Source organism: Typopeltis vanoorti, chromosome 1 (genome assembly GCF_054136105.1).
Source record: "Typopeltis vanoorti isolate ZY-2024b chromosome 1, IOZ_Tvanoo_1.0, whole genome shotgun sequence".
Taxonomy (NCBI): domain Eukaryota; kingdom Metazoa; phylum Arthropoda; class Arachnida; order Uropygi; family Thelyphonidae; genus Typopeltis; species Typopeltis vanoorti.
The window spans coordinates 34,081,498-34,106,306 of NC_143549.1; the positions used below are offsets into that span (position 1 = coordinate 34,081,498).

At 35.9% G+C, this 24,809-nt stretch overlaps 1 protein-coding gene across 9 annotated transcripts in view; it reads right to left on the reverse strand.

Moving 5' to 3' along the window:
* The window catches only part of LOC150109879 (DNA-binding protein P3A2-like), a 343,228-nt gene that overhangs the window by 233,061 nt on the left and 85,358 nt on the right, over window positions 1–24,809 (reverse strand). For all 9 annotated transcript variants that reach the window (XM_090397115.1, XM_090397108.1, XM_090397155.1 and 6 more), the window contains one exon: window positions 18,908–18,976. The gene's annotated coding sequence lies outside the window, so the exon portion shown is untranslated. The remainder of the gene's footprint in view (window positions 1–18,907; window positions 18,977–24,809) is intronic.

The following is a 24,809-nucleotide window of genomic DNA, read 5'->3' on the forward strand; positions in this document are numbered from 1 at the left end:
GATAAGTACCAGATCGACATAATAGGGGTGACTGAAACAAAAAAGACCAAAACTGGTGAGATCTTTCTGAGCAATAAATACAAAATGTTATATTCAGGCAATAACAATCAAGGAAAAGAAGGAGTAGCCATAGTATTCAACACAAAATACGAGGCTAATCTTCTTGAATGGCAGTCAGTCTCAAATAGAGTAATGTGGGCAAATATGAGAATGGGGAACTGGACAATGAGACTTATTTGTGCCTATGGTCCCACAGAAGGTTCTACTAAGGTAGAAGTGGAGGATTTTTTTGAGGCTTTAGAAAAAGCAACTGACACAATGAAAAAGGAAAAGTTGGTCCTTGTTGGGGATCTAAATAGTAGAGTAGGAAATGATTGTGAAACATACAAAAATATTTTGGGAAAATTTGGAGAAAAGAGCAAAGCTAATAATAATGGCAAATATCTGTTGGATTTCTGCTCAGGACATGGACTGGTTATTACTAACACCATGTTCCAACATAAAAATGTGCACAAATTCACATGGAGAGAAGAGGCTGGGAATAAGAAAAGTCTCATTGACTATGTTATTGTTTATAGTGATGTTTTCTCCCTGGTGCAGGACACCAGAGTGTACAGAGGATTTGAAATTGGAAGTGATCACTATTTAGTCTTGAGCAGGATAAAATTGAATTTCATATTGAAAAGAATAACATGTAAGAAAGTTTTAAAGCGAATAAAAGTTGAGCAGCTCTCAGATGTAAACTGTAGACTAAAATACAGAAATATTATTGAAAAGAAAATGAAAGAGTTTGAGAACAGGAATCAAACCTTGGAGATTCAGTGGCAAACTCTGAAGGAAACAATGATTGATTCTGCCAGAGAGGCATGTGGTGAGGTTGTGTGCAAAGATAAAAAAATCAGAACTCCCTGGTGGACACAGGAAGTTAAAGAGGCAGTGAAGGAAAAGAAGAAAGCATATCAAAAGTTCCTGGCAAATAAGTCAGCTTTTACTCTTACAGAATACAGAGACAAATGTAAGAAAGCTAAACAGTGTGTAAAACTAGCTAAACAAAAGTCATGGGAGGACTTTGGCAAGAATATAGAAAATAAATATCAAGAAGGTGGCAAAACATTCTGGAGGTTGTTGAAGAAGCTTAGGAATGGAGGAAAGAGTGCTGTAAAAGGAATTAGAGATGATAAAGGTGAAATGAAAACAGGAGAAAAAGATATCCTTGAAGTATGGAGTAATTACTTTGAAAAACTGCTAAATGAAACAAGCAGCGATGACAGCACAGTGATAAAAAACACTGACCAGGCATGCAGTCAGGAATACATATCCATACTTGAAGTAGAAAAAGCCATCAAAGGCTTGAAATGTGGAAAGGTAGCAGGAGTAGATGATATTCGACCAGAAATGCTGAAGTATGGTGGTATAAAAGTCTTACAGTGGCTGCACTGCATAGTTCAGAAAGCCTGGACAGAGGGACGAATTCCCGATGATTGGAGCAGAGCTCTCATAGTACCCATATATAAAAAGGAAAATAAAACTGAATGTGAGAATTACAGAGGTATTTCCCTACTGAGTGTTCCTGGCAAGATCTATGCAAGTATACTTGAGAAACGGTTGAGAAGAATTGTGGAAGAAAAGCTTGGTGAAGAATAAGCTGGATTCAGGCCAAATAGAGGCTGTCAGGATCAGATCTTCACTTTACGACAAATAGTCGAGAAAGCATGGGAATATAACAAAGATCTGTATTTAAGTTTTGTCGATTTGGAAAAGGCATATGACAAGGTGCCAAGAGAGAAGCTATTCAATACGCTGCAGTTATATGGTGTCAATGGGGCATTATATCAAGCAATACTTAGTCTTTATTTGAGTTGTGAGTCAGCAGTTAGAATTGAAGGAAGTACAGGAAGATGGTTTAATGTTAAATCTGGTGTGAGACAAGGATGTACATTATCCCCTCTGTTATTCATTATCTATATGGATCACATTATGAAGGAATATGGTATTAAACCTGATAGCAAAATTGGAGATGTTAATGTCAGCTCTTTGCTTTATGCGGATGATGTTATACTTCTAAATAAATCCGCTACAAGTCTGCAAGATTCTCTGACTAAATTGAATAGCTGTTGTAATAGATATGGTATGAAGGTCAGCAATAAAAAGACAAAGACAATGAAAATAGGCAGAATCATTGAAAATGTCAACTGTGTTGTGAATGGAGAACCTGTGGAACAAGTAAAACAGTTCAGCTAGTTAGGCACAATTTTTACTGAAGATGGTAAACTAAATATAGAAATAGACAACAGAATCAGCAAAGCTGGTATGGTGGGAAGTCAATTGAATAAATTCATATGGAATAAGAAAGAAATTAGTCGGAACACTAAATTAGCTGTATACAAGACTGTGTTCAAACCAATTTTAACTTATGGATCTGAGAGCTGGGTCAGAAGTAAAACACTTGACCAAAGACTAGAGACCGCAGATATGAGAGTCCTGAGAAAGATTAGAGGCATGAACAGATGGCATCAATGGCAATATCATATTAAAAATGAGGATATTAGGAAAGAACTTGACATTGTCAGCATCCAGGAATGCGTTAGCAGAGCTAATCTCAGATGGTATGGTCACTTAAATAGAATGGGAGAGGAAAGATTAGCAAAACAAGTGTTCTCTGCCAGGTTGGCAGGAAAACGACCCAGAGGAAGACCAAGATATAGGTGGATTGATACGGTACAAAGTGCCTTAGACGATAGAAATATAAGATCTGATAATGTTGGAGTCTTGACAAGTAACAGACTGATTTGGAGGAAAATTGTAGATAGGAAGTTAATAATGATGTAATTTTTTCATGTAGTACTGTCATATCCTGTACACCCCTTGAGGGTACATGGCAGGAATTTGATGATGATGATGATGAAGGGGATGATAAGACTAAGGCTTCGAATTATAGGAAAATCTGCTTGTCTGGAGTTGTGGTCAAAGTGTTGTTGGAGAAGCTAGTGAGAACAAAGATTCAGAACTGTGTGGAGTGCAGAATTCTTGTTAATGGACAGCATGGGTTTGCTAAAGAAAGATAATGTTTTAGCAATCTGTTTACTTATTATAACAAGATGACAAATACATTGGATAAGAGGATGCATATACAGTAGTATATTTAGATTTTGCAAAGGCTTTCGATTGATTGCTACATAACAAACTACTAGTTAAACTGGAACAGATTGGGTTGGATAGTAGATTAGTACACTGGATTGAAGATTAATTGTCTAACAAGTATCAGCAGGTTGCGTATGGGGTGTGATATGATATCCTAGAAGAGCAAAGTTACTAGTCACTTGCCCAAGAGGTCTGTTTTGGGACCATTGTGTTTAATTTGTATGTAAATGACATTAGAAAGGGCTTAAATTGTGATATACAGTTGTTTGCAGATGATGCAATGTTGGGGAAGTAGAACAGATGTCGCTTTGCAAGACAACCTAAACAGACTATGAATGGGCAAGTGTGTGTGGGGGGGGGGATGTCAGGTTAATGCTGCAAAGTTTTAAACTTTGTGAAGGAGTATAGGATTGGTGGGGCAGTGAAGGTAATGAAAGAATTGGGAGTTAGGGACTTGAAATTTCATGGACAACTTTGCTAAAATTGTGAGGGTTCAGCAGTGATTGACTAAGCTGGTTTCTAAAATGTGGAATATGAAGACAGATTGAGAGAATGCAAATTACAGAGCCTAGTAGATAGAAGGAAGGGGGGGGGGGCAACATGATCAAGGCATATAAATTGGTAAGAAGTATTACCAGATTAGCATGGATGAGATTTTTCATAGAATATCTGGAGATCTAGCCATCACTGGAAGGTGTATAAGGTGAGTGTGAGTAAGAGGGTGAGGAGAACATTTTTTGCAGTGAGAGTGGTAGATGATTGGAATGCAATGCCTGAGAGTGTGGTGAGTGCAGGGACAGTAAATGCATTTAAGTTGAGGTACGATGAGATGTGCATGTGAGAGTGGAACCTCCCATGATGAGTCTCTTGACTCCAGAGAAGTCTGTTAATATTAAAGATTCCATAATAGTCCATTTAAACAAGAAGTCATTTGAAATAAAACCTTTGCTATACCATATTAGGTTACTGTTTCTCCAAGAGATATACTTCTGTAGATATAGAAACCTTAACAGATAGATGCATGCTCCTCTCTCCTCTATTTTTTGAAAGTTCTAACTGGGCTGGAGTAAAGTATTATTATTCTCTTCACTCCCCTGCTTCTCAGATATTTCTGCAATATTCAAAAGGTTGCAGAAAGGCAAATCTTGGAGTAAATAAGGTTTATAAATGTATGCTTCATCCTGTGCAACAGTTCAATGAAGATTCTTCCAGGAACTGACTGCATGATTGCAATTCCTGGAATCCCGCTAGCTAGTAACAGCTGGAATACTGAAACCACACTGACAAAATGTTCAACTAGCAGACACATGGAGTATTCACAATGCTAATTTTCCAAGCTTACATTTTCAAGAATCAAGGTATTTGTTCCTGCCTTGAATGAATTTATATCCTCTGTTATAAACAGAATAATTCAGATCAAACATCTTGACATCAACATGTTAGATCATAACCCAGCCCTACTTAAGTTTCACTGAACAAAACAAGTGGAGATCATGGAGACTTCCATGAAGACTCAAATTAGAATGATGTTTACCTGCGGCTGGAACACATGGTCAAAATTTAGGCCACTGAAAAAGTTTAGAATGAAGGAAAAAGTACTGCAAAAATAATCAGAGATGGTAAAAGTGACACGAAAACAAAGATAATCTGGATATATGGAGTAATTACTTTGAAAGCCTGCTAAATGCAAGAAGTCGTGATAGAACAGTAACATTAGGACATTGATATCACATGGTACATTGTTATCATGCTGAATATGCTGACCACGCTGGCCTGGTTGGCCGAGTGGTCAACATATGCGGGTTCGAATCCCGCCGTGGGAATGGATGTTTGCGATTGTCTGTGAAAATATTAGTAGTGATGATGGGCGGTAGATGGCATTGGTGTAATGATGATGGTTGTTGCAGTTTGTTGTAGTTGGTGGATTCAGTGGTGGAGATAGAGTTGTAGAGTAGGTGTCCTCCCTCGATGAGTCTTTGGACTGCCTGAAGCTGTTACATAATAATAATAATATGTAAATTGGGGAGGCGTTTTTAATGCATAGATTATTATAATTATGCTAATAATCTATGCATCAAATAAGTTGTCAGAATCATATTCTGACAACTTTGAAATCAAAAATGGAATAAGACAAGGATGCGTCTTATTATCCTTACTGTATAACATATATAGTCAGCAAGTTTTTTAATATATTGCAGAATTGAAGGGTGTAAAAATTGGGGATAGAAACATCAACAACTTCAGGTATGCAGATGACACAGTCCTTATAGCTGAATCTGAAGATGATCTTCAAAACTTAGTGACAAAAATTTGCAACAGAAGCTTAGACATGGGATTGATTATTAACCTAAAGAAAACAAAGTGCATGATTATATCAAAAGAACCAATAAATAAGAAACTAAACATAACCGTTAATCAAAAGAAAATTGAAAAGTTCAGTCTTTTGTATATTTGGGACAAATGTTTACAGACAGAGGAAATTCCCTTAAAGAAATAAAACGAAGAATAGAGATAACAAGAAAAGCCTTTATTGATATGAAAACTGTTCTAACATCCAGAGAAATGAACATAGACAAGAAAAAGATTAATAGAATGCTATATCTGGTCAAGCCTTCTCTACAACAATGAAACTTGGACTCTAAATAAAGAAGCAGAGAAAAAATTAGAAGCTTCTGAAATGTGGACCATCAGAAGAATGTTGAAAATATCATGGACAGAGAAAATGACGATGTTTTAAAGAAAGCAAAAATGAAAAGAACATTAATGAAAAAACAAAAGTTAGATGTCCAAAAATATTTTGGACATTAACTAGACAAGAAGGCATTCAAAAATTAATATTAGAAGGGAAACTGGATGGAAAAAGGGGGAGAAGTAACCCCAGGAGAATGTGATTTGAAGACATTAAGGACTGGACTGGCTTGAATTACCATAAATGTTCCAGAACAGCAAAAGAAAGAAAAAAGTTCCATAACATGGTTGCCAACTCCTCCTTCTAGGGGATGACACTTGAAGAAAGAGAAGAAGTTCCTAATGCAAAGTTAACTCAGTGTATAAATAAGTTTTGAAGATATAGAAAGGTGACAAGGAAAAGATAATCAAAATGCCACAATTACATTATTATTATCTAGGCCTCCATGGAGTCAAAAGACTCATCATGGGAGGTACTGCCTAAGAACATAAAGTCTTGAGGGACTCATTGAGGGACCCCCCCCCCAAGAAACACAAAGTCTATCATACCACTCCTTAAACTCATTGACCGTTCTCGCTCTCACCACGGCATCGGGCAATGCATTCCACGATTCAACCCTCCATGCAATGAAATCACTCCTCACCCTCTTGCTCACAGTTTCCTTTCGTAACTTCCAGGGATGGCCTCTTGTCATCACTCCTTTCCACTGTTCAACCAAGCGAAAGAACTCCCCAGTGTCAACCCTGTAACCACCTCTCAACAGTTCAAAAGTCTCAATCATATCACCTCTCCTTCTTCTATCCACCAAACTCTGCAGTCCACATTCCCTCGGCCGATCCTCATAACCAAAATTGTACAGTCCTAAAACCATCTTTGTACCCTTTCCACAGTTAATTTATCCCCTTCAAATCCTGGGGACCAAATCTGAGAACAATAGTCTAAGTGTGGTCTGATCAGAGACTTATACAACGGAATGATAACCCTTTTATCTCTGCAGGTCAGTGTCCTTCTCATAATTGCAGCAATCCTCTGTGTTACCTTCACCACCTTTGCAATATGTCCCCTAAATTTCAGGGTTCTATCAATCATCAACCCCAGATCTCTTGTCTCCCCTACTTCCTCCAGTATAACTCCTCCCATAGAGTATGCAGCATCCCATCGATGTTTCCCAAACCTCAAGACCTTACATTTTGCTGCATTAAACTGATACCCCCATTCATTTGCCCATCTATCTAGCTTATTCAAATCCTCTTGCAGGACTACCACATCTGCACTATTACTAATAATCCTTCCCAGCTTCGCATCATCCACAAACAACTGAATATCCTCTTGCAATCCACTGGCATTGTCATTGATATAAAGGCTAAACAATATAGGTCCTAGTACTGAGCCCTGTGGGACCCCACTTGTAACTCTCTGCCTCCTTGAAACTGCTCCACCATACACAACTCTCTGATACCTATCAGACAGCCAATCCTGAATCCAGTTGACCAATCTGACATCCAGACCCATGTGCTGCAACTTAAATATCAGCTTATCATGTGGCACCCTGTCAAATGCCTTCGCTAAGTCTAAGAAAACTGCAGTATATGCCTTTCCCTCATCTAATGTTCTTGTAACTTTATTATAAAAGGCTAGCAAACTGCTAAAACAAGAGCGCCCTTTCACAAATCCATGTCGACTCTCAGAGATAACATTACCCTCATTGCCCAATGCTGTATATGGTCCCTCACTACTTTCTCCAAGATCTTAACAACTACTGATGACACACAAACTGGCCTATAATTAGACACTTCCAGTCTATATATATTCATCCTTATGCAATCTTACCTTCCTTCCATTCCCTGGGCACCTTTCCTGCAGGCAGACTTTCATTGAAAAGTCAGGTTAGAGGCACTGTCAGTTCCCTAGCACATTCTCTCAAAATTCGTGGTGAAATACCATCCAGTCCCAAAGCTTTACTGACATCCTGAGTACTCAGTATCTGAAGCACACTCTCCTCCTGTACCTCTAAACCTCAAACCTGCCCTATCCCTCTGAAAACAAAGATATTCCAGATATATGGAGTAATTACTTTGAAAGCCTGCTAAATGACAGTTGTATAGAACAGTGGAAAAAAATATATTATAAGAATCTAATCAGGAATATATACCAATACTAGAAGTATTTGCATGTGCTCCTGATTGAATGATTGCAATTATACCTCTAATAATGGTAAAAAAGCCATCAAAAACTTCAAATGTGGAAAGATATCTGGAGTGAATGATATTCAATGAGAAATGCTCAAATATGGGGACATCAGAAGTCTAAGTCTAGATAATTGGAATAAAGATCTCATATTACCTATCTAATAGAAAAAGGAAAATAAAACTGAATGAGAAAATTAAAGAGGAATTTCTTCACTAAAAAGCTGCAGATAAAATTTATGCAAACATGCTTGAGAAGAGGCTAAAAAAAACTGTGGAAAGAGAAACTTGAACAAGCTGAGTTTAGACCAAAAACAGACATTGATAGGATCAGTTTTTCAATTTAAGATAAATAGTTGAGAAATCACAGGTTGAGATGGTTTGGTCATGTGATGAGGAGGGAGGACGAATATGTGGGAAGAAGGGTCATGCAGATGGATGTGCAAGGTGTCACCATCCGAAAAGATTTCAAGAATTTTTAATAAACATGAACTATGCACCACATTCAGACCGTGTGGCAAATTAGCAACCTTTATCTGCTCACTCAAGGACAGCATTCCCACTTTATCACATCTAGGAGTCTACAAAGTACCCTGCTCATGTAATCAAGCCTACTACGGTCAAATAGGAAGAACTGTGAACATCCACATCAACGAACACAAAAGATACATCCGGCATTATCACTATGCAAGTCGGTCCTAGCAGACAATGCTCTGGATACTCCTGCACACAGGATCAACTGGAAGAACACAAAAGTACTGCACAGAAGCTCTTACAAGTCGGAGAGATTGTTTTTAGATGCAACAGAAGCCCTGAAACACACTCCAAATCTCAACAAATATGGCTGTATAAATTTGCCTAAAATCTGGGAGACAGTCATCTTAAGAAAAAACTAGTACTGGTTTTTTTCTCTGTTTAGGACTCTAGGTTTATGTGAGAGCTGCAATTTTTTTTTTTTTTTCCCAGATAGAGGGTGCCAAAATCAGGACTTTAGTCTTTGTGTTGCTGTTACAATTTTGTTTAACTAGTCCGTTGATTACACCATGTTGTTATAGTCTTGCCTATTGTGACAAACTGTGTTTTTGTGCTCTGAAGATGCTGGTTATAACACCAGCAAAATATCAGCAATAAGTTAATAAATTAATTATTTACTTATTTTTCTGTGCTCTAATATATACCGTTAAAAAATAAACAACAAATAAACAGTTAGTTAACTTATGGGATAGTAAATAAATAGTTAGCTTTCTTGATCTCTTAATTCTTTGCCAACCAGATGGTAACCTACAATTCACAGTCTATAGGAAGAAGACTCATACAGGCCATTACATCCATGCTGATTCACATTACCATCCAAGTCAAAAGGCAGATACTATAAAAAATTGGTTCATCGAGCCCACTCCTTTTGTTCTTAAGAAACTATTGGATAAGGAGGAGGAATATATTAATTCCTCCTTCTTATCTAATATAAGAATTCCTTCATAAAAAGAGCACTGAGTAGTGGTGTTTCAGCATCTTCTTCAAATACAGAAGAAATAACACATATACCTATCCCCTATGTGCAAAGCATTAGTGAACGCATAGCTAAAGTGTTAAAATCACTAAATATTTGTGTTGCCTTTTGACCCATCAGAAAAATCTCCACATTCCTCACGTCTCCGAAGGACAAGCTCCCACATCTCAGCTATCTACCAGAATTCCTAGCTCTTGTGGATTATCTTATTTTGGACAAACAGGAAGATCTGCCTCTTTTCATCTAGAAGAACACCAGTCTTATATTCAATACCTTAAACCTGAACAGTCTGGACTTGCAGAATATGCCATCAATTCTAGACATAGAGTTCAATGGAACAAGACATGAGTCCTTCACAAAAGTCAGTTCCTCATGGAACAGCTTTAGAAAGAAACATATGAAATGTTACTTCACTCCTCTAACTTAAACAGATCTGATTGTCTATGTCTATTCTCTTTGTGGGAGATAATATTCTATAAATCAGCTAATCTTTCCTAACTTTTTTTTTAATAAGTTTAGGAAATTCAAGGACCGTTTTTAGCTATCTTACTTTAGCTACATAGGTGGCACCTTGTGAATATGTCAGTTATTGTTTAATTAGTCTTTGTACTTGTATTGATGATGCCTGTGATACTCAGGCGAAAATTCTATGTGAGTTAATTCCGTTATTATAATTGCAAGTAATATGTCTACTCACAGTATTTCCTTACTGAAACAGATAACAATCATGACACCCTACACAGGGCCAGCAGAAGCGGGCATGCAGTGCATGCGGGTGCCGCTACGAAGGCGGAGCCGGGGCACAGGTCATAAGTTCATTTTTAAGAAACAAAATTTTTATCATAAAAACAAAAAATTCCTAGAATGATCAATATTAAAATAAATAAGGCCAGATACATACATACCAAATACATACTTCTATACAGCTGGCAATATAAAATTTTTAAAAAATTGTATATTGCTGGCTGTTTACAATTTTGCAGCGAGAGCATGCTAAATGCTTGCCTCCAGAATCTAAAGTGAAACGGTGAACGGTTTTTATGCGCAGAAACGAATTTTCATACAAAACATTTGTTGCTACGTAACCAGTCACACAGTACTGTAAATACTCGATTGTTTACTTAGGTTAAGTCCCATGTGAATATTGTAAAAATAAACTTTGTTTATCTCTGTATAGTTTGTTTTAGATGTTATTGTAAATAACACTCTGGAAGTTAACTGTATATACTGCTTTAATAAGAATATGTTAGAGTGTTAAAAACAAAGGCAATGTTTATATCGCATGTAATAGATCTACATGGCGGCATTAGAAAGATTGTTATTAAAATTTGTTTGTATGAGAAAGGCTTGCAGGCTCTAAGTGTAAACATTTGCTAAGTCAGTCAGAAAGGTTCAAACAACTTTCCAATGGCTGGCAATTTACAATTAAAAGAAAGCGGAGGAGAACAAAAGGCATACCAAACTTGAAACTTAAGATGAAAGAATCATACTGATTCTTTGGGGGTTGCCAAACTTCATGCAAGGTCTCAGATGAGGTATAATAAAAAGGGACTGAAGCAAACAGAAGGGGCTGCACGGATCCAGAGATTGCTGCAGAAGTAGAGGGGGGCCCGGTTCCAGAGACGTCCACAGAGAGACAGGAGAGGCTGCCCGGTTCCAGACATCGTCAGAGAGCATCCCAGATCCAGACGTTGGTTGAGAGAGGAGTTTTCCACTTCCAGAAAGGAGCTTCGCGGTTCGAGACGTCGCTTGAGAGAAACGACTTCTAGGCCACAGGCAGGGCTTTCAAATTGCCGAAAGGAGGTCCCAAACACCATAGAAAAGTTTCCAGTCCAGAAGGATCCTGATTGACAGTTGACAACAGTTTCATTTTTCTTGGAGGCAGCATTTCAAGCTACTTGAGACGGCAGTCATCCAGGCATTTTTGGTGAGCCCAAGTAGAGGAGAAAAGGTGAGGCAAATTTCCCGAAGTACCTTCGCTTGTAAGTTTTTTTTTTCACCATGGAAGAATAACATTTTTCCAGAACTGTACGAGTCCCGCTACATTCCCAATTTTGTTGCAAACTTTTCGCACCTACTGAATCAAGTAGTCTTGAAGAAGGTTATAACGATTGGAGAAATGCAAGTACAACTTTGCATAGACATGAGACTAGTTTAGCTCACATGAAAAATTTCTTAAAATGGAAGGAACTTGATAAAAATTTAAAAAACAAAACTACTATTGATTGCCAGACTCAAAGCATGTATGAAATGGAAAAGAAACATTGGACAAGTGTTTTAGAACACTTGACTGAAATTATAAAATTCCTTGGTAGCCAAAATTTAGCGTTTCACGGATCATCTGTGAAATTATGTGAAATTTATATGAAATAATGGCAATTTTTTAATATTAGTCTAACTGTTTGCGAGGTTTAATCCCGTTATGGAAAATCATGTTGAAAGGGCCCTACAAGGAAACAATAGAATGCACTATTTGAGTAAAGACAGTCAAAATGAAATATTGGAAACTTTAAGTAACGCAATCAGGGATACAATTTTATTATCAATTCGAAAATCTAAATATTATTCCATAATTTTAGACTGCACACCTGATGCAAGTAAAACAGAACAAATGACCATTATTATTCGCTTTGTTTCCTGTGACGATGGAATTGTCAAGATAAGGGAAAACTTTTTAGGTTTTGCAGATATATCAGATTCCACAGGACGTGGTTTATGTGCAACAATAGTGGAACAACTGGAAAAATGGAATATTCCAATTGAAGACATGCGAGGTCAAGGGTATGACAACGGGGCAAATATGAAAGAGAAAAAATATGGGCTCCAAAATTTGCTTTTGAACAAAAATCCTCTAGCTTTTTACGTGCCATGTGCTGCTCATACTTTAAATTTAATCATTAGCGATGCAGCCAAAGTGAATGCAGATACGATTAGTTTCTTTGCAATTATTCAAGAAATATACAATTCTCTTACAAATGTTGGGCAATCCTTTTAAAGTTCGTAAAAAATTTAACATTGAAACAGCCATCAGAAACGTGATGGGAAAGTAAAATTAATGCAATCCGCCCTCTACGATATCAGTTAGGAGAAATTTACGATGCACTTTTTGAAATTTTAAATAATGAAAATTTTAATAAAGAAACTCAGCATGAAGCACAAACATTATGTGCTAAAATGAAGAACTACAAATTTATTTGTTCTCTTATAATTTGGCATGATTTACTTAACAGAATAAAGCCTGTGAGTAAAATGCTTCAAGACAAAAATATGAACATTACACTTGCTTTAGAATCTATCGAAAACTTAAAAATATTCTTACAAGAGTATCGATCAGATACAAATTTTAAAGAAGTTCTAAAAGCGGCAAAAGAACTGAGTGAGAGGTGGATGGAGAACAAGAATTTAAAACTGGTACGGAAGTTCGACGATGAAAGAAGACACAACAATTTGACTACGAGCATCATGACGAATGCCACAATCGCCAGAAGATAAATTTAGAGTGAATGTGTTTTATACACTTCTAAACATTGCAATGCGTTCGTTAATAGAACGTTTTGAACAACTAAAAACATATTATGATAATTTCAATTTCTTATATAGATTACTACAAATTAATAACAAAGATTTATGAAAAAATTGTAACAATTTAGAGATTCTCTTGATGGACGGCGACAATAAACACGTAAATGAAATAGAACTATATGACAAGTTATGTGCTTTCTGGATATTTTTCGAAAGGATAATTTAAATATTCAAAACCCTTTCGATATTCTTAATTTTATTGTGTCCAATAATTTATCTTTCCCTAATAGTATTCTTAAAGCAATTGTTTTCAATTGGTTTAAGAATACTATTAACCTTACCTGTTAGTGTAGCAAGCGGTGAACGTTCCTTTTCCAAGTTGAAATTGATTAAAACCTACTTAAGAACAAGTATGTCACAAAAAAAGGCTTGTTAGTTTGGCGTTAATAGCTATTAAAAATGATGTATGTGCGGAATGAGACGTTAAGACCATTATTTCTAATTTGGTGAATATGAAATCACAAACCCTAAAATTTTAGTTCTATTAACGAACACATCGCAAAAAATAAAATCTGTAAAGATTTTATTTTTTGAATACTTATATTAATATTAATAAAATGTTCTAATTATTATTTCTGAATTCTTTTCTTATTTCCTTATCTATCTTGAGTGTCTTTTATTTTCCTAAAAGATAGTTCCACTTATAAAAATTATTAAAAAATTTTTACAACATACTAAGAATTTAGTAAAATGCAAGAATTTTTTAAACTTTAGTTCAAATAAATTTTAACTTTCATTAAAATTCGTTTTAATTTTGTTAGCGATTTGGGTCGGTGAGAAGGCTATAATCCCTGTATCATTATATTCAACGATTAAAGTGAAGTAGCTTTATCAAAATTTGCTTTAACTTTTGAGAATTTTTTGAATATTCAGGTTTTTAATGATTATCCTGCCTAATCAACACCCCCCGGTTCGTTACATTTAGCGAACCAACGTGTGGCTGTTCTGTCAAAATTTATTTAAGAAATTTCAAATAATTTAAATTTTTATTATCATAAAAGAACCACACATGCCTGGATCGTTGCAGGGGCGCTTAGATAGACATTGCATGCGGGCGGCAAAGACCCTACACACATCTCTAGGATCAACCATGCATTGCTGACCAATGTGAGGCCCTTCTGCTATGTCTGTCTGTTCATGGTTAATCCAGTCCTCCTGATACACCCTTAATACAGCAGTATGGGAACAACCAACACGTGCGACTGTTTCTGAAATACTGGCACCTGTCCTCCAGGCCTCAACTATCCGCTCGCAGTCAAACTGGCTTACATTGCCATATTTCCCCATTAGTGGCAAATAGCTGCACATGACGTTGATATCACATGGTATGTTGTTATCATGCTGAATATGTAAATTGGGGAGGTCCTAATGCAAAGCTAACTCTTTGCATTAGGACCAATGTGAGGTCCTTTGTGTATATTGAAGTTTTGAAGATATGGATATAAAAGGGATATAAAAAGGTGCCAAGGAAAAGCTATAATTATATGGTGATTTATAATATGTAAATAAGACATCACATCGAACAATATGCAGTCTATATTTGAGTTGTATGTCAGCAGTTAGAAGTGAAGAAGGTATACAGGAAGATGGTTTGAGGTTAAATTAGGTGTGAGAAAGGTGCACACCATCTCACTACTATTCATAATCTATATGGATTACATTAGGAAGGAAATTGCTTTAGCCCTGATGTCAAAATTGAAGATATTCAGTTAGCTGTTTACTTTATATAGATGATTTTATACTCTTAAATAAATTCTTCCCCTAAATTGAAATCTTCTAATAAATTTAGCATGAAAATCAGCAAAATGAAGACAAAAGTAATAACACTGAAAACATCAACTACATCCTGAATGCAAAATCCACAGACATTAAAGTATATCAGTTATTTCCTTTCTTTTAAGCTTACACGGTGATCTAAATGCATTTTTGAAAATTATGGAGAAAACTACTGTGTTTGAATAACAACTTTAGTTTAATATAACTAAAATCTACATTCGACATTTCGACCTTTATGTCAAGGTCATCTTCTGGAGCATACAACTATACACAGAAAACAAGCTACATTACAATCAAACTGGTTGATTAAAGATACTGACCAACCGCTACAACAATTGTTGCCTGACTTTTTTTTTTCACCCTCTGGTGAAAAAAAAAAAAATTATACATCAACACTAGGGTCCTATTATTAGTGTTATCTGTTGGTTGTAGAAATACATTGGGCACAACAACAAGTATATAGATATATACTTGTTGTTAACATCATGATTATACTTGTACATTCCAGCCAGTTAGTATGGAATGGTTTCTAATACTAGCTGAAGATTGGCTAGAGTCCTGACTTATGCTGGATCATATATATTAGGTAGGCTGGATGTGTGCCATCCAGATCCTTGGAATTTTCATACCATCTTTGTTGTTGATATTTGAGTGGTTTATCAGGATTTCGCAGGCTTCCTTAAATTTCCTTTCATACCAGGTTTTTGTGTGGTGTAAAGAGCAGGTGCTTTTCCAGTTGATTTGGTGTAAGGTGTTGAGCGCGTGGTCTGAGAGGCCTGCTTCCCCATAATGGTTATATTTAATGTGTTCTTTCTTGCGTATAGGGATTGTCCATCCTGTTTCACCAATGTACGGCAAGTTACAGGTGCAGCGGATGCGATAGACTCCAGGATGTGCTAATGGGAGGAGAGGATTCTTAGAGGAGTTCAATATGGTTTTAAGTTTAGTGGGTGGTTTAAAGGTGGCATTGAGGTTATAATGCTGTAGGATTCTGTTGATTTTTTCTGATAAGCCTTTAATGTATGGGATGGCTAAGGTTTTACTGTAATCTAGATTCGTTTCTGTTGTTGTTTTATGGAGTATTTTATTAATAGTATTTTTGTTATAGCCAATATTTATGAATGTGTCGCTGATGATTTTTAGTTCTTGTTTCAGGGCTTGTTGGTTAGAGCAAATTGTTGTAGCTCTGTTTTTAAGGGTGTTAATGACTCCATATTTTTGTGATGGGTGGTGGTATGAATTAGCATGTATGTATTGGCCAGTGTGTGTCGGTTTTCGGTAGACCGTGAAGGAAAGACTGCCTGAAGGAAGACGTGTGACTAGTGTGTCTAGGAATGGGAGCGAATTTTGATGGTAAATTGTATACGTTCATGTTGTTTGTTCAGGTGGCTAAAGAATGTGTTTAGCGTTTGTCGCCTGTGCTGTCAGATCGCGAACACGTCGTCAATGTATCTAAGCCAGACTGTCAGTCTTAGCGTGGCAGAATCAAGAGCCCTTTGCTCAAAGGTTTCCATGTAGAAGTTAGTGATTTGGGGGGGGATAGTGGTGAGCCCATGGCTGTACCTTCTTTTTGTAGGTAAAATTTGTTTTGCCACATGAAGTAACCAGACTGTAGTATGTGGGCAAAGAGGGCCGTAATGTCGGGCAGAAATTTGTTCTGTAGTAGGAGAATTGTGTCATTGATGGGGACATTAGTGAAAAGGGCAGAAATGTCAAAACTGACTAATAAGTCGTCTTTGTCGAGTGTTATGTTTTTAATTTTGTTTATAAAGCATTGTGTGCTTTTTATGTAAGAGGGGGAATGACCTACCAACTCCTTGAGTGTTGCCGCTAATTTCTTGGCTAAGTGGTAATTGGGATTGTCTATTCCTTCCACGATTGGTCAAAGGGGCACATTTTGTTTGTATATTTTCGGGACCCCATATATATATATATATATTTGGGGGGGGGGGAATAGTAGGGACCATGTCTGGTGGCCAAGAAGTGACGGACTTGAGTAGTTTCTCTGTTTTATCCTTTTTGTTGGGTTATAATTTAGCAACTTATATGTGTTGTTATTACTAGTTGATTCATCTGAAGTACGTATGTTGACCTGTCAAGGACAACAGTGGCATTGCCTTTATCCGATTTCGTTATTATTATGTTTTGTTTGGCTTTTAATGACTTAATTACTGCTAATTCTGTTTTTGGGAGATTGTTCTGTATGGTTTTCTTAGTGTTAGGACATTACTAGTTTCTAATCGTATTTTATCGACTATATTGTTAGGTAGGGACCTGATGCCTCTTTCTATGTGGTAGATAAAGTCTAATTTGTTTACCTTTTTAGGTGCTATTGCATAATTAAGTCCTTTATTCAGTACCGTAAGTTTGCCATTGTTCAGGGTGTGGCTTGATAGGTTGATCACATGGTTCTTGATTGCGGTGTGGTTGGTCGCTCCTTGTCTCCCTTGTTTGTTGTTCATTGTTGGTGTTTATCGGGGAGGAGGTCTTCTGATTGAATGGAATCCTGTGATTGGCCACCATATTTTGCCGTTGTTTCAAACTGTGGAATTTGGTCTAGAGTTTTTCTTTATTCTTTTCCAGGGTATATTTGACCGAATTGTCAGCAATTCTTTCAAGTACTGGTAGAATGCCTGGATAATCATGATGTTAATAAATGTATATAGATAGATACTTGTTGTTGTTGTGCCCAATGTATTTCTACAACCAACAGATAACACTAATAATAGGACTCTAGCGTTGATGCACATTTTTTTTTTTTTTTTTTTTTCACTAGAGGTCAGGCCAACAATTGTTGTTGTAGCGATTGGTCTTTAACAAACCAGTTTGATTGTAGTGTAGCTTGTTTTCTATGTATAGTTGTATGCTACAGAAGATGACCTTGACATAAAGGTCGAAACATGGAATGTAGATTTTAGTTACATTAAACTAAAGTTTTTATTCAAACACGGTAGTTGTCTCCGTAATTTTCAAAAATGCATTCAAAAATGTATATCAGTTATTTAGGCATAATTTTTAATAAAAATAGAAAATTAAATATGGAAACAGACAACAGAATTAACAAAGCTGCTATGGCAGGGAGTCAACTGAATGAATTTATATTGAATAAGAAGAAAATTAGTCCAATACTAAACTAGTAGTAACCAAGACAGTGTTTAAAACAATTTTAACTTATGAATTTCACAGCTAGATTAGAAATAAAATACTTGATCAAAGATTAGAGACTACAGACATAAGAATTCTAGATAAAATAAATAAAAAATTAGGAATAGATGTCATCAATGGCAAAACCATATTAAAAGTGAGGATATTAGGAAGGAACTTGACATTATTAGTATTCAGTGGCAGAACTACTTGCAATACCACATGGCATTTGAGTGACCAATACCACATAGCAATCACCTGCCTTAGAGTGCCATGTGGTATCGGTCACTCAAAGGAAAGTTTAGTGTAGCAACCATTTAAGGCCAGAATGGCAGAAAAGAAGACCTACAGAAAAGTCACAGTAGGTAATAGTGGACCCTGCACTTGTCCAATAAAAACATTAGAAAGAAGAAAGAAGCAATCCAGGTGGATTGATACAGCAAGAAATGCCTTAGATTACTGAAACATATCTGAGAATACAGGATTCCTGAGAGATAACAGACTAATGTGGAGTAAAACTGGTGATATGAAGCTAATAATAATCATGTGAACTTTACCCACAGTACTATTATAATATATTATACATCGCCCACTGAAGGTACATATTAGGAATTTGAGATTGTATATTATATCACAATTACAATGCCACCTCTGTGTTAATTTTTCTAATCACAAAAGATTTTTCACACAAACTTTCTAATTTTGGATTTAATTATAAACATATTTTAAATTATAAACAGCTTAAAATTTTGAGGGAATGCAAAATATTCCAAATACTAACAACCGATCAGAGGGGATGAATGAAGAAATCTGATGCAATTATAATTAAAATATTTTAATAAGATTGTGAAATATGCTATAAAGAATATGACTACTTGCCTGAACAATCTAGATGGCTTTCAGCTATGAGAAAGATTCTGCTATACACTTCCAACATAAAGCCATGAGCTATTTGGTGTTGAATATGGTAAAATTTAAAAATAAATAAAAAGCAAAAATAACATTTCTATATAGAAAAAATAAATAAATAAAAATTTCTCTATTGAAAATTTACATATTAATAAAGAAAAGATGTCTATTCAAATCACATTAGCCAATTTATAAATCTGTTACTTCAGATAAAACTTTGAAGTAATACATTTAATATTAGTTTACTTGAAGATTCTTTACGTAATACATCATTTTAAATCTATAGATAAGAAAACAACATTTGTACTAAGAAACTGATATTTCTGACAAGGATAGCATTATTTAAATTGTGTTATGAAACTTAATTTCACCTTCTGTTTTCCACGAGTCATTAATTCAGAGTGGTGCATACTTAGTCAACTCACAGCAAAGATGGTTCAAGATTGTACACATAAAATTTACCTTTTTTGGTTTCCTTTCAAAATACAAATATTTATTCTATGCTTTGCTAAATACACATGGATGACACATTTTAAATGATTTATAAATTTCATTTGAAAATAATATGACAATACAGTGGTCATGTAAATACTTATTCTACAAATATTAAAAAAACTGTAGTATACATATGTACTATGGGTAAGCTGGGAGTTAGATAATTCAGAACAGTGTTCTACTGCGGGGGTCGGCAACCTTATCAGACTCACGAGCCACATTCAACTTTTATTTTTAATAATTGGGCCACAAGCTTTTAATTATGATGGTATCAAATCAATGGGGTGTCAAGTAATAATAATTACGAGAAAATAGTGAGTGAAAAAAATACTTAAGGTATCAATTTTTATTATATCAATCTTAAAAAACACAGAAATATTTAAAGTACAAGATATGAAACAAGAATGAAAATGAAACTTGATGAAAAATTATTATCACGTAAAAACAAAGTAATATATGCATCACAATATGTGTGTCTCAATGCTTAATGTGACATTTGTGATTGTTTTCCCTTAGCAAAATTATCTATATTTACTTTATAACCTGAGGTGCAAATTCGAATCAAAGCATGAAAATATTCAGTCAGTCAGTCGAGAAGAAAACCTATTTTTTCTAAAACTCATGGCAGAAAATGCTTGTTCACAAATCTGTGTGCTTCCAAATGCAACTATCATCTTCTTTTGCGAAACTGATTAATCCTTCAAATTGATTTGGAAAGCATCGATAAAATTTTTGGATATATTCTAACGAAAATGTGTTGCAATTCCAAAATTTCCATCTGTAGTTGATTTGTACATCATCAAAAAAGCTGACATTAAAAGGGTTCAAAAATAATTGCATTTCGATGCTATTTTTATGAAAATCCACAAATCGTATTATTATTATTATTATTATTATTATTCAGGCCTCCAAGGAGTCAAAAGACTCATCGAGGGAGGTCCTTCCTAAGACATAAAGTCTGTCAAGACTCATCGAGGGGAGGTCCCCCCTGAGAAACACAAAGTCTATCATACCACTCTTTAAACTCACTGACCGTTCTCGCTCCCACCACTCCATCAGGCAATGCATTCCACGGCTCAACCACCCTCCACACAAAGAAACCACTCCTTACCTTCTTGCTCACAGTTTCCTTTCGTAACTTCCAGGGATGGCCTCTTGTCATCACTCCTTCCAGCTGTTCAACCAAGTGAAAGTACTCCCCAGTGTCAACCCTGTTACCACCTCTCAACAGTTTAAAAGTCTCAATCATATCACCTCTCCTTCTATCCACCAAACTCTGCAGTCCACATTCCCTCAGCCAATCCTCATAACTATCCTCGTACAGTCCTGAAACCATCTTTATCATCCATCTTTGTATCCTTTCCACAGTTAATTTATCCCCTTCAAATCCTGGGGACCAAATCTGAGAACAATAGTCCAAGTGTGGTCTGATCAGAGACTTATACAACGGAATGATAACCCTCTTATCTCTGCAGGTCAGAGTCCTTCTCATAATAGCAGCAATCCTCTGTGTTACCTTCGCCACCTTTGCAATATGTCCCCTAAACTTCAGGTTTCTATCAATCATCAACTCCAGATCTCTTGTCTCCCCTACTTCCTTCAGTATAACTCCTCCCATAGAGTATGCAGCATCCCATCGATGTTTCCCAAACCTCAAGACCTTACATTTTGCTGCATTAAACTGACACCCCCATTCATTTGCCCATCTATCTAGCTTATTTAAATCCTCTTGCAGGGCTACAACATCTGCACTATTACTAATAATCCTTCCCAGCTTCGCATCATCCGCAAACAACTGAATATCCCCCTGCAATCCACTGGCTATGTCATTGATATAAAGGTTAAACAATATAGGTCCTAGTACTGAGCCCTGTGGGACCCCACTTGTAACCCTCTGCCTCCTTGAAATTGCTCCACCATACACAACTCTCTGATACCTATCAGACAGCCAATCCTGAATCCAGTTGACCAATCTGACATCCAGACCCATGTGCTGCAACTTAAATATCAGCTTATCATGTGGCACCCTGTCAAATGCCTTCGCCAAGTCTAAGAAAATTGCAGTATATGCCTTTCACACCCAAGTGTGTAACATAACTCAAAACGCCTCACTCCAATCCAACAAAAAATCCGTGTCATGAACAGAAATATATGAGATCTTAAAAAAACTAAATAACGAAAAGGTTCCGGGTCCAGATGGAATGACTCATCTAATGTTCTTGTAACTTTAATATAAAAGGCTAGCATATTGCTAAAACAAGAGCGTCCTTTCACAAATCCATGTTGATTCTCACAGATAACATTACCCTCATCTGCCCAATGCTGTATACGGTCCCTCACTACTTTCTCCAAGATCTTAACAACTACTGATGACACACAGACTGGCCTATAATTAGACACTTCCAGTCTGTTACCACCCTTATGCAATGGCACTATCTTACCTTCCTTCCATTTCCTGGGCACCTTTGCCAAAGCCAGACTTTCATTGAAAAGCCACGTTAAAGGCACTGTCAATTCCCTAGCACATTCTCTCAAAACTCGTGGTGAAATACCATCCAGTCCCACAGCTTTACTGACATCCAGAGTACTCAGTATCTGAAACACACTCTCCTCCTGTACCTCCAGACCTCGAACCAGTCCCATCCCTCTAACATTAAAACTGACTCCTCTAGGATGAAATACTCCAATAAAGTGTTCATTGAACAATTCTATGTCCTCTGCATCAGTCACTCTATTCCCATTTTTATCCCACAATATCATTCTTCCACAGTCATTTCTCCTCCTACTGGCCACATAGCTAAAAAATTCCCTAGGATTTTCTTTGGATCTTAGGGCCAATCTCCTCTCATATTCCAGTTTCGCTTTCCTTACCACACTAGTCACTCTTCTGGCCTGTGTCTTATATTCCTCATGCATCTCTTCACCTGCCTCCTTATATCTCTTCCGTAGCCTCTTTTTCGCATGCAATTACTGTTTAATATTGTTTGTCATCCACTTTACTCCAACTTGCGTCCTCTTCTTCACTCGTGGTATACAACTTACCATTGCTGATAACAAATATTCTTTCACAATTTCCCACGCACTAGTGATATCCCGGCCTTCCAATTCCTCCCTCCATTGAAAATTTCTTTTGTAAATCTTCAATAATAGGAACAAAAGTTTCCTTTTGTGTTTGCCATCCAACTGTAGATGCAAATTTGCAACATATATAATGATGTAGATTTTCTTCCATCATATGTTTATTCAACACACATAGTTTGCCTTCAAAAGCTTTTATGTCAGAAAACAGTTCAGCCAGGTTCAAATTAAGTTCATTAAGGTACGTTGTAATATCCACCATAAATGCGAGAGACATAATTCATTTTTTATCCAATAGTTGTGGGACAGTATTTTCATGTTCCATCATGAAAATATCTATTTATTCACATAAAGTAAAAAATCCTTTTATCAGAGCACCTCTACTTAACCATCTAACAGCTGAGTAGTAGATAACATCCTTATACTCTGATTCTATTTCTATCAAGAATTGTTGAAATTGGCAGCGTTTCAAACCATTGCATCAGATGTAATTTACAGTTGATATCACGATGTCCATAACGTCTTTCATTGATGATAAAATTTTGCGACAGCGTGCTTCCTGATGAATGATGCAATGGAACACCATTGGATTATCATAGCCTAAATTCTGTAATTCTGCACAAATTCAACCTACTACACAGGTGTTAGAGCCACACATCTTTCTTCTACCATCAGTTGTCACACTTCTTCATTTTTTCCAGTCCAATTCTAAAGAATCAATAGTTTGTTTTACTTTTATGAATAAATCATTTCCAGTTGTAGCATCTTTTAAACTACACAAACTGTCCAATTCTTCATGAACAATCAAGTCATTATTGATGCCCCGAATAAATATCATTACCTGAAAGTGTCTGTTACGTCAGTACTTTCATCCATTGCCAGAGAATAACAATCAAATGATTTTGCTTTAAATTTAAGCTACTCAAATAAATTGGTACCGATTTCTTCTACTCGCCTTGTACAAGTCCTGGAAGAATAAACCAATATCTTGAAATAACATCTTCTTTTCTGGGTATATTTGTTGTTACAGCTAATAAACATCATTTAATAAATTCTGAATCTGAATAAGGCCTTCCTTCATTTGCAACCAGTTCCACTACGACATAACTAGCCACAGATTCTTTATGAATACATTGCTTCTTAAATATGTTTTGCTGAGCAGTCAAAGAAGCTTGTAATTTTTAATTCACAGTTCAAATTCTTGTATTGGCTTTCATATTCATTCTCATAATGATGTCTGATATTAACATCATTATGAGTGTTGTAAAATTCATGTAACATTCATAAAAGTTATGAATAATTTCAATAAGTTTTTATGAATATTTTCAATCAAGAAATACTTAATGTTCCATTCATCGTTAAACCTTCTTCCTTCATCTCCAATTTTATGTTTTTTTGAACCCATTTTGACTCGAGCCAAGTTGCATGGCAATATCACGAAGTATATGTATAAAATTATTTTTAATTTATCATTCATATTATAAAATGTATTATTTAAATAATTCAACATAAGGGCCACAAGCCATGTAAGTATGGTCAACCTTTTATGGGCCACCAAAAATGCACATTTGGACTGCATGCAGCCCGTGGGCCACCACAGGCTGCATGCAGATTGCCGATCCCTGTTCTACAGTATGAATATGGTAATAAACAGACAGTGTTCCTAACATTCTTCTTCTTCTTCTTCTTCTAGTATACTGAACTTAAAAGGTGTTATTTAAGTACGAACTTCTTCCAGTCCATTCTGCAAAATTCCCATCTCAGCTCACTCTTTCTGGATGGTATTCTAACAACATTGTCATGGTCTTTGTCTAGGTAACATTCCATCATTCAATCTTAATGCCTGTTTATCAATTTCTCCTCACCCATTCTTTCCATATGTCCAAGTCATTTCAGTTTGGCAGATCTAATTTCATCAGGTAGTAGTGGAAATTTATAGAGATGGCTTTCATCTATGAGAAAGCTTCTGCTATACACTTCCAACATAAAACCATGAGCTATTTGGTGTTGAATATGGTAAAATTTAAAAATAAATACAAAGCAAAAAGACATATCTCTATATAGAAAAAAATAATAATTGTCTCTGTTGAAAATTTACATATTAATAAAGAAAAGATGTTTATTCAAATCACCTTAGCCAATTTATAAATCTGTTACTTCAGATAAAACTTTGAAGTAATACATTTAATATTAGTTTACTTGAAGATTCTTTACGTAATACATCATTTTAATCTATAGATAAGAAAACAACATTTGTACTAGTTCTTGATATGTCTTCTCAATTTCCTTGTTGTATTAT